This window comes from Hylobates moloch, unplaced genomic scaffold (assembly GCF_009828535.3).
Source record: "Hylobates moloch isolate HMO894 unplaced genomic scaffold, HMol_V3 SCAFFOLD_14, whole genome shotgun sequence".
Taxonomy (NCBI): domain Eukaryota; kingdom Metazoa; phylum Chordata; class Mammalia; order Primates; family Hylobatidae; genus Hylobates; species Hylobates moloch.
In genome coordinates this window covers 58,826,323-58,834,336 of record NW_026652289.1, presented here as the reverse complement: position 1 = coordinate 58,834,336, position 8,014 = coordinate 58,826,323, and the positions used below count along the sequence as shown (strand labels likewise).

The 8,014-nt window shown below is 52.0% G+C and overlaps 1 long non-coding RNA gene across 1 annotated transcript; it reads left to right on the top strand.

The window, feature by feature from the left end:
* Positions 1-531: 531 nt before the first annotated feature.
* LOC131381249 (uncharacterized) lies at positions 532-7,653 on the top strand. The gene is made up of 4 exons (XR_009209865.1): positions 532-617; positions 6,086-6,168; positions 6,808-7,025; positions 7,401-7,653. It is a non-coding gene; the product is annotated as an uncharacterized LOC131381249 (long non-coding RNA).
* Positions 7,654-8,014: the final 361 nt, after the last annotated feature.

Genomic DNA, 8,014 nt, shown 5'->3' with positions numbered 1-8,014 from the left:
TGCAATTGGGGCTGCCGTCTAAATGATAACATTATTTAGGGAACAGAATTCCAGTGCCTGGGAGAGCCTGTAATGGGCTGGTCGGTGGCCTGTCCATGGGGCTGGACTCCTAAACAAAACCCTTCTGCAGACTCTGAGAAATGAAAAGGGGAAGCTGAGAAGCTGAGACTGGGTTTTTGACATGAATGTTCTTGCCCCAAACCTTCAGGAGACCTTGGACACATTCCATCCCATTTTTTGGCTTCTCTCCTTTTCTGCAACACGCAGGGCCCCAGCCTGACCCTCTGCGGTCTAGGACTGCATTCCAGCTGCCTGGTTGAAGGCAGCAGGCAAGGGGAGAAGCTGGGGTGTGGGGCCATTCAAAAGAGAACTCCTCTTTTGTGGCTGCAAAGGGGAGGTAAGGCACTGTTTCCATGCCTTCTCAAGAGCTGCCTTTGGGGTTACCCCTGGTCAGTGCTCACTTGGGGTCCTGGAATCAAGGGTTATTAGCTCATAATCACCTCATTCATGGCTGGCTGGGGGAGGTGTGCTGTGTGCATTTCTGACCCTGGGCACGAGGAACACCAGCCAAGTCCTTCTGGCTGCAGTTAAAAGGGCTCACCGGCCTCTCCCTGAAGGTGAAGTGCAAAGATGGGCTGGGGATTTTTAAGGGGAGTGGGAAGTATTAACCGTTGGGGTGCTAGCTCCACTGTAAATACATTAAAGCCAGCATTTTTTGATGTCTCTGGAATGGTGGATGGTGTCCGGCAAGGGCCAGAATAGCCTGGTTCTTCTTGCCCAGATGCAGAAGTGCAGACCCTGGAGAGCTGTACATTTGATCATTTGCATGACTTCTCCGCAGAATGGGCAGGATGACAGAGCTCCCCTCACAGGGCCTGTGTGAGGATTGAGTTGCTGTATGTTACGGCTCAAAACAGAATTAACTCCCCAAGCAGAAACCTGGGATTTCTTCCGAAAAGATTGTGGGGCACTATATCAACACCTGAGTTCTAGCCTTTTTGATGACTAACCTCCTGAGAAAGCTTAGGTACCTTTCATGACTATGAGCTTTAGTTTTCTCACCTGTAAAATGGGGGTAATGAGCCCGATCTCTCAAGCTTGCCGGGAGGATTAAATGACAGTCACCGTGGTAGAAGGTGCCCAGCCTTGGGGCCTGACACACAGTAGGTGCTCAGTGAGAGCATGCACAGATGCAGTATTGGGTCTGTGACGGCCTGCCTGGGGGAGGGGGGCACAGATCCTGGAGAGGGAAGACGTAGGGGCTCAAGACAGCTGGCTTCAGGTGGCTAAAGAGCCCTGAGGGCCAGAGGCTGCACTTCTATGCATTTCAGAATGACAGACTGGGGAGCATTGATAAGTGTTGCAACTAGAAGTATTTTAATCCAAAGTAAAGAGGAGCCCAAGCTGCCTGATGGTCAGGCAGCATCAGTGGGGTGGGTGCCCATCACAGGATGTGTCCAAGCTTAGATTGGTTGGGAGGTCATGGAGGGGCTCCAAGTAATGCAGAGGAAGGAGGTTCCTGGGCTGGTTACTAAGGTTCCTTCTGTGATGTATGATCACGAGGTCAGCAGTGGTGACACTGTCTTGATTTCTTGTCACTCTCAGTAGCCATGTGGCAGCCCGTGCTCCCTGCTGCTGTCCCCATTCCCTCCCATGCACCTCCCTCACTGCAGGGCTTCGTGGCCAGCGGCATCCTTCCAACACTCTCTAGAACACGTCTCTTCTCTCTACTGGAGGCAGCCTCTGCCCACAGGGAGTGGGGGTCCCGGACCACTGCACTTGGCAAAGGGGGCCCTCCATGCATGGATCTGACTATCTCTCCAGCTACTTGTCCTGCTGCTAGACAAAGAATCAATACTTAAGCCCATGTTTCTGGACACTGACACCCTTTCTGTTTCTGTTTCCACTGTATCATGACATATTCCAAAACATTCCAGTATGGTCCCCACTCTAGTGCTACTCAGAAGTGCTCTCATCCTTCACCCTTCATGGGACATGTGTCTGAGTGGGGTTGGGGGAGGTCCGCTTTCCTCATCTCTTGTTTTCCAAGGGCAGGATGATGGGGATGCCCCCCATGCCCACAGTGCCCCCCAGTGTCAGGGACTCAGAAACAGCTAAGGTCCTATGAGGCAGGGCTCTTGGGAAAGCCTTAGTTCCCTCAGTGAAGGGTTCTCCTCATAGTAAAGGCAGGAGCTTGGGTGCTGAGATCCCTAGCCTTGTCCTGTTCCCTCTCCTCACTCAGGCCCAGAACTCAGCAGCACCCAGGCTGCAGGCAGCAAGCCCAGGGGAGGCCATGGCCTTCGGGTGCCCCACTCTGCTGCCACAGGACACTCGGTCGCATCAGGGGCTGTGCTAGACATGGTGCGCCATCCCCTCCAACCCATACAGCCCTGTAGGGCAGCCTGTCAGCTTCATCCGACAGATAGAGAGATGGAGACTGAGGCTCAGAAAGGCCACATAAGTGCCCTCAGCCAGGGTCTTGAGGGCCAATGTCGAGGAACAGAGCTAGTTCAGGTGAGGTGAATGAAGCACTTGCCCCAGGGCACGACATTTAAGGGGGTGCCCCAAAACTTGGCAATCAAGGTAAGTATTATTTCAATGCAATATATGTAAAAATTGAAAGTAATGCAATAGATGTTTTGCATTAAATTTGACCTTTTAAAATATTGCTTGGAGATATTATTCATCGTAATTAGTGAGTTTTTGGTTTTCCCGAGAATTGCCCCGATATCCAGTGAAATCGCTCATCTGCTTTCCCCTAGTCTTGGCCCTGGAGCCTGTGTCCTCCAGGTAGCTGTGGTGTGGGGAGCTGGAGAGGACTGAAGAGCTGAGGAGGGGACTTTGGCCTCTGGCTTTGTGGGATGTGGGGTGCAGGGGGAGGGAGGGAGGAGGAACCCAGGCTGGAGCTGTGCACGGGGGACTGGCTCCAAATCTCAGAGAGACCCCTCTGACCTGGGATGCTGGAGGGGTCAGGGGAGCGAGCTGGCTTTTGACAGGCTGGGCTGTGAGGCAGAGGCAAAAGGGACCTGTGGGAGCCTCTTTGTGCCCCAGTCCCTGGAGCTCAGCAGACCGGAAGGACGCCAGAGCCCAGCCTGAGGTTGGGGAGCAGTGGGTGGCTGAGATTTCTGTAGGGCTTTTGGGGCCCTCACCTCATGCCCGCTCTGCTCCCTGCTGGTGTGGGAGGACCCTAGAGCCTGACAAGGTGCAGGTCAGGTAAGGGTGAGTGGTGCGTGCAGGAAGCGCAGAGCCCCTCCTGTCAGCTCTGGGCCAGGGCTGCAGTCGGCCTTCACAGCTCCCGTGTCATCTCAGGGCATTCTCCCACAACTTAGGAGGAAGGGGCTCTGTGTCATCCTTCTCGCCTTGCATGGATGAGGAAACTGAGGCTTGGAGAAGAGCAGATGCCCAGATAGTAGGACAGGGCTGGGGCCCTGCCCACAGCTTTCCTCTCTCTCAGCCCCCTTCCTGTCACTCTCTCAGGCTGCCAGGGAATTACAACACCCTCCCTGCTCCTGCCTGTCCCACTCCAAACTGTCACTTCCACCTTTCCCTCTTCTCCTAACTTTCCCAAAGTGAATACCATTATTAATATTATTTGCCTAATTAACACACTGGCTGAATGACAGAAAACATGCAAACAGGTTTTGCCAAGGAAACTCTGTCTGATTAAAACTGCAGCCTGTCTAATTAGATGGAGATTTCTTCGTTAGTTTCCCCATTTTAGATGCACCTGCTCCCTCCCCCAGCTCCCTTCCCTGCCCTTTCACCTCCCAGCTCCCACCCCTAACCCTGGAGGCCTTCTCCCCTCGCAATTCTGCTGCCGCAACCCTCCCACTGCCTGCACCCCTCTTCCCTAGGAGGCAGCTGATGAAAGGGCTGACCTGCTTTGGTCTGAAGCTGGCCAGATGACAAGAGGATACTGCCCTGGGGGACAGGTGCTGGCCCACCTTGTAGGACTGAGAACCTCCTGGGATCAAGGCCACATCTGAAGTCTGTTTAGAGTGGGAGTGTGCTGGTTGCTAAAAGTGTCTTCATTAAAAATCCCAATTGACAAACAAAGCAAAGCAAAACAAAATCTCCAAGTCCTCTCAATCAGATGCCATTGAAAGCAAAATGCGCACTTAATAACAAAAGTAGAGTTAGGGAACATTGGTTGTGTACCTACTATGCGTCAGAACTTGCAAGTGTTTTCTTATCTCCATAGCAACCCTTCGAATGAAGTTATCACCGTTTTGCAAATGAGAAAACTGAGGCTTAAAGGAGGTTGGCAAGGAGTAGAGAGTAGACTCAGATCTAGCCCATTCCAGCTCCATTACACTGGTTTCTCTCTCTCGGAGCCTCTTTTTTGGTGCCCAGAAGCCCCCACCCTCCTTTCTCCTTTTCCCTTCTCTTCCTATCTCCTTGCCACAGTGCTCCAGGAAGCAGGAGGTGCTGCATGCTGGGTGTGGCTGGGCAAGGCCAGGGCAGTCTAGCGAGGTCCCAAGTTAAAGTTCATTGGAGCCACAGGACTGGTTCCTTTAAGGGCCTCAGGAATGTGTTCTGTCATGAGAGGGATGGGGGGGGGGCGGGAGGAGGCACTATATGCACTATGACATAAAGAACAAATAGGGGTAAGGGTGCTTGGTTTGGAAAGAGCAGGCCAGTGTTGGATTACTTGGAGGAGGTGAGATGGAGCCCATCATCTTTTGTGTCTATCCCATGCCAGGGAACTGTGCAAGGTACTTTATGTGCACACATGTCTACTCATTACAGCAAAGTATTGTCATCTCCACATTTTTTTTTCTTTTTTCTTTTTTTCTGAGATGGAGTCTTGCTCTGTCACCCAGGCTGGAGTGCAGTGGCACAATCTCAGCTCACCGCAACCTCTGCCTCCTGGGTTCAAGCAATTCTCCCGCTTCAGCCTCCTGAGTAGCTGGGATTACAGTGCAAGCCACCAAGCCTGTCTTTTTTTTTTTTTTTTTTTTTTTTTGTATTTTTAATAGAGATGGGGTTTCACCATGTTGGCCAGGCTGCTCTCGAACTCCTGACCTCATGATCTGCCCACCTCGGTCTTCCAAAGTGCTGGGATTACAGGTGTGAGCCACCACACCCAGCCCACTCCACCAGTATTTACACTGTGCCAGGCACAGGGTCCATGGTGAGCAGGGCAGGAGCACTTACTCCTTGTAGAGCTGGCCGACTCAGTGGCAGAGCTTGGCGTCAGCTCCCTGCCCCCATGGCTGGGCCTTTCAACACTCTCAGGGGTGTCCATCGCCCAGTTGCCCCACATCCATCTCTCAGGACATTCTGCCCAGTCTCTTGAGACCCAGGACTGCTGTTACTGCCTGCCAGGACCTGCCAACTCCACCTCAATTCAATGATTCAAGAACCATTGAACTTGGGGAGGGTGGGGAGTGGGGAGGATGAAGAGAAGTGAGCTAAAGGGTACAAACATACATTAAGATAGAAGGAATAAATACAATGTTTGATAGCAGAGTAGGATGACTCTACTTAATGTATGTACCTGGGTGATGGGCACTCTATACACCCTGACTTGATCGCTATGCATTATATACATGTAAAAACTTTCTCATGTAGCCCATACATTTACACACACACACAAGAATCGTTGAACTTAGGGCAGAAGAGACGGTGTGGGTGGGATGAGCTGCTCCTTCCCTCTCTACTCCTCCCACACTCCATCAACCCGCAAATGATGGAGCAGAACAATTCGCCATTGAGGAAGCTCTGGCAGGCAGCTCCCTGGGCACATCTAGTGAGACAGCAGGTGGCCAGGTGGGGCTGGGCGAGAAACGTGGGCACAGCTGGTTCATTAATAGAGGAGCCTGACTTGTCAATTCTATGGCCCAGGTCATTGTGAAGCATCTTGGGTTGGAGTTTTGTGTCTGAGGATGGTGGGGCAGATGTCAGCCCTTGCCCTCAAGGAACTTCTAGTCTAAGTGGAAAAGCAAGCTTATTTCCTTTGACTTCTTCAACCCTCCTGTGAAAAGAGCCCTGGCCTTGGGTTTGAATCCCACCTCTGCCATTTGTTAGTTCTGTGACCTTGGGTGCATGCCTTAATCTTTCTGAACCTCTGTGTCTTCATCAGTGAAATGCAGAAATGATAATGCCTCACAAGCTGGTTGTACAGATTGAATAACAATGTGAACAGAGCACGGAGTATAATCCCTGGTAAGTAGAACAACTCCATCCCAATACTCAAAGTTCACAGGCACAGTAGTGGCGTTCCGAGCTCAGGGTTACATCTTCATCCCTGTGGTGGGGAGGACACTGACTTTGACCTGCCATGGCTAAAGGTCCTTCCCGGAACCCCCAGCTTCCTTCCAGCTCTAACATGTTTCATGTTCCGGTTCTCCCACTGATGGGCCTTTGCCTTTAGGTGCTCCAAATGTCCGAGGCCTCCTATGGGCCTGGCAATGTCTGGTGGTTTCCCAAAGCCTCACTGTGCTCTTCCAACAAATGGGCACAGGCCCAGAACTTCCAGAGGTGATTTGAGGCCTGTTGGCCATTTTTACCAGGAAGCCCAAGAAGCGAAGGGAGCATGATCAGAGGTGGGGAGACAAGCCTCATTAGATAGCTCCAGTGCTGCGGGCTCTGTCACCATGGCAGCCAGCGCTCGAGCAGGCCAGGTGGTTTTTATTACCGAACTTGGAAAACTTTACGGCGGCACCAACAATGAATCTTTATTCTGTTGTTAATAGCGTGTCTCTTATTAGCATGTATCTTTTCCCCTTCTTAATAACCTTTACGTTTCCAAGCCACATTTATAATTAAGTCATTAATCCTTTACTGGAATTTCTTGTTTTTCAGAAACAGCAAACCAGAGGTCCCGTCTGGCTGGCATGAATGGAAGGGCAAACGCTCTGACCAAATTGCTCTGGGAATGTCATTCTAATTATTGGATCCTGACCCAGCAGCGTGCTGATAAGCTCTGGGTTGGAGACGCCCTATCTCAGAGGAGCTCCAAACCTGCTCAAGGCCTTTTCTTGCCCTCTGCAACTTTCCTGCCAAGCAATTAGCCTCCAGGGGTATCTGAGAGTGGGAGACTGGGAGAAGCGGGGTCCCTAGGGGTTGCAGTGGAGAGGGCTAACGGGCTGGGGATGCCCCCTGTTGTGTTTCCAGGGAAAGCCTGTCCAGATTGCCATTGCCTTCTTTACCTTCAGTGTCAGAGTTGGGGTCCAGCCCACATCGTGGGGAGTAGGAAAAGCTTTACTTGTTGAGCCCTGGGCTTCTGTTAGGGGTTGAATTACGTCGCTCCCCACATTCCACATTCATATGTTGAAGCCCTAACCCCTAGTTCCTGAGAATGTAATTGTATTTGGAGATAGAGTCTTTAAAGAGGTCATTACATTAAAATGAGGTCACTGGGGTGGGTCCTTATCCAGTAAAATTGGTGTCCTTAGAAGAAGAGGAAATTGGAACACAGACACGCACAGAGGAAAGACCAAGAGAAGACACGGTGAGAAGATGGCCATCAACAAGCCGAGGAACAGGGTCTCAGAGGACCCCAACCCTGCTGACACCTCGATCTTGGACTTACAGCTTCCAGCACTGTGGCAAAATTCATTTCTACTGCTTAGGCCTCCCGGTCTGTGACATGTTGTCACGGTGGCCACTGAAGACTCAGACAGCTTCCTTCTAGCTCTGGTTCTCCCACGGGTGTGGTTTCAGGTGCTCCGAGGGCCCAGTGGAGGGGAAAGCCAGGTCTCCAGGCTCCTGGCCCAGGGCATGTTTAGGAGGCAGGGCCTTCTCTGACACAAGTATGAGGAGCAGAGAGGTTTCTCTTCTTCAGTCTCCACTAGGTCCTGGCCTCCATGGCTTCTATAGGCAAGGACCTGGCCAGGGCATTCACCAGAGACTTTGACAGGGAGTCCAGGCCCAGACCCTGTAGGCAGAGCTGGGAGCCCTGTGCCAGCACCCCAGGGAGCACCGGGGCCCAATGCAGAGTCAAGAGCTGGCATCAGCACAGGTGCAAAGTGGGGTTGGGAAGGGCATGGCAGCTTGGGGGTCTGCAGTG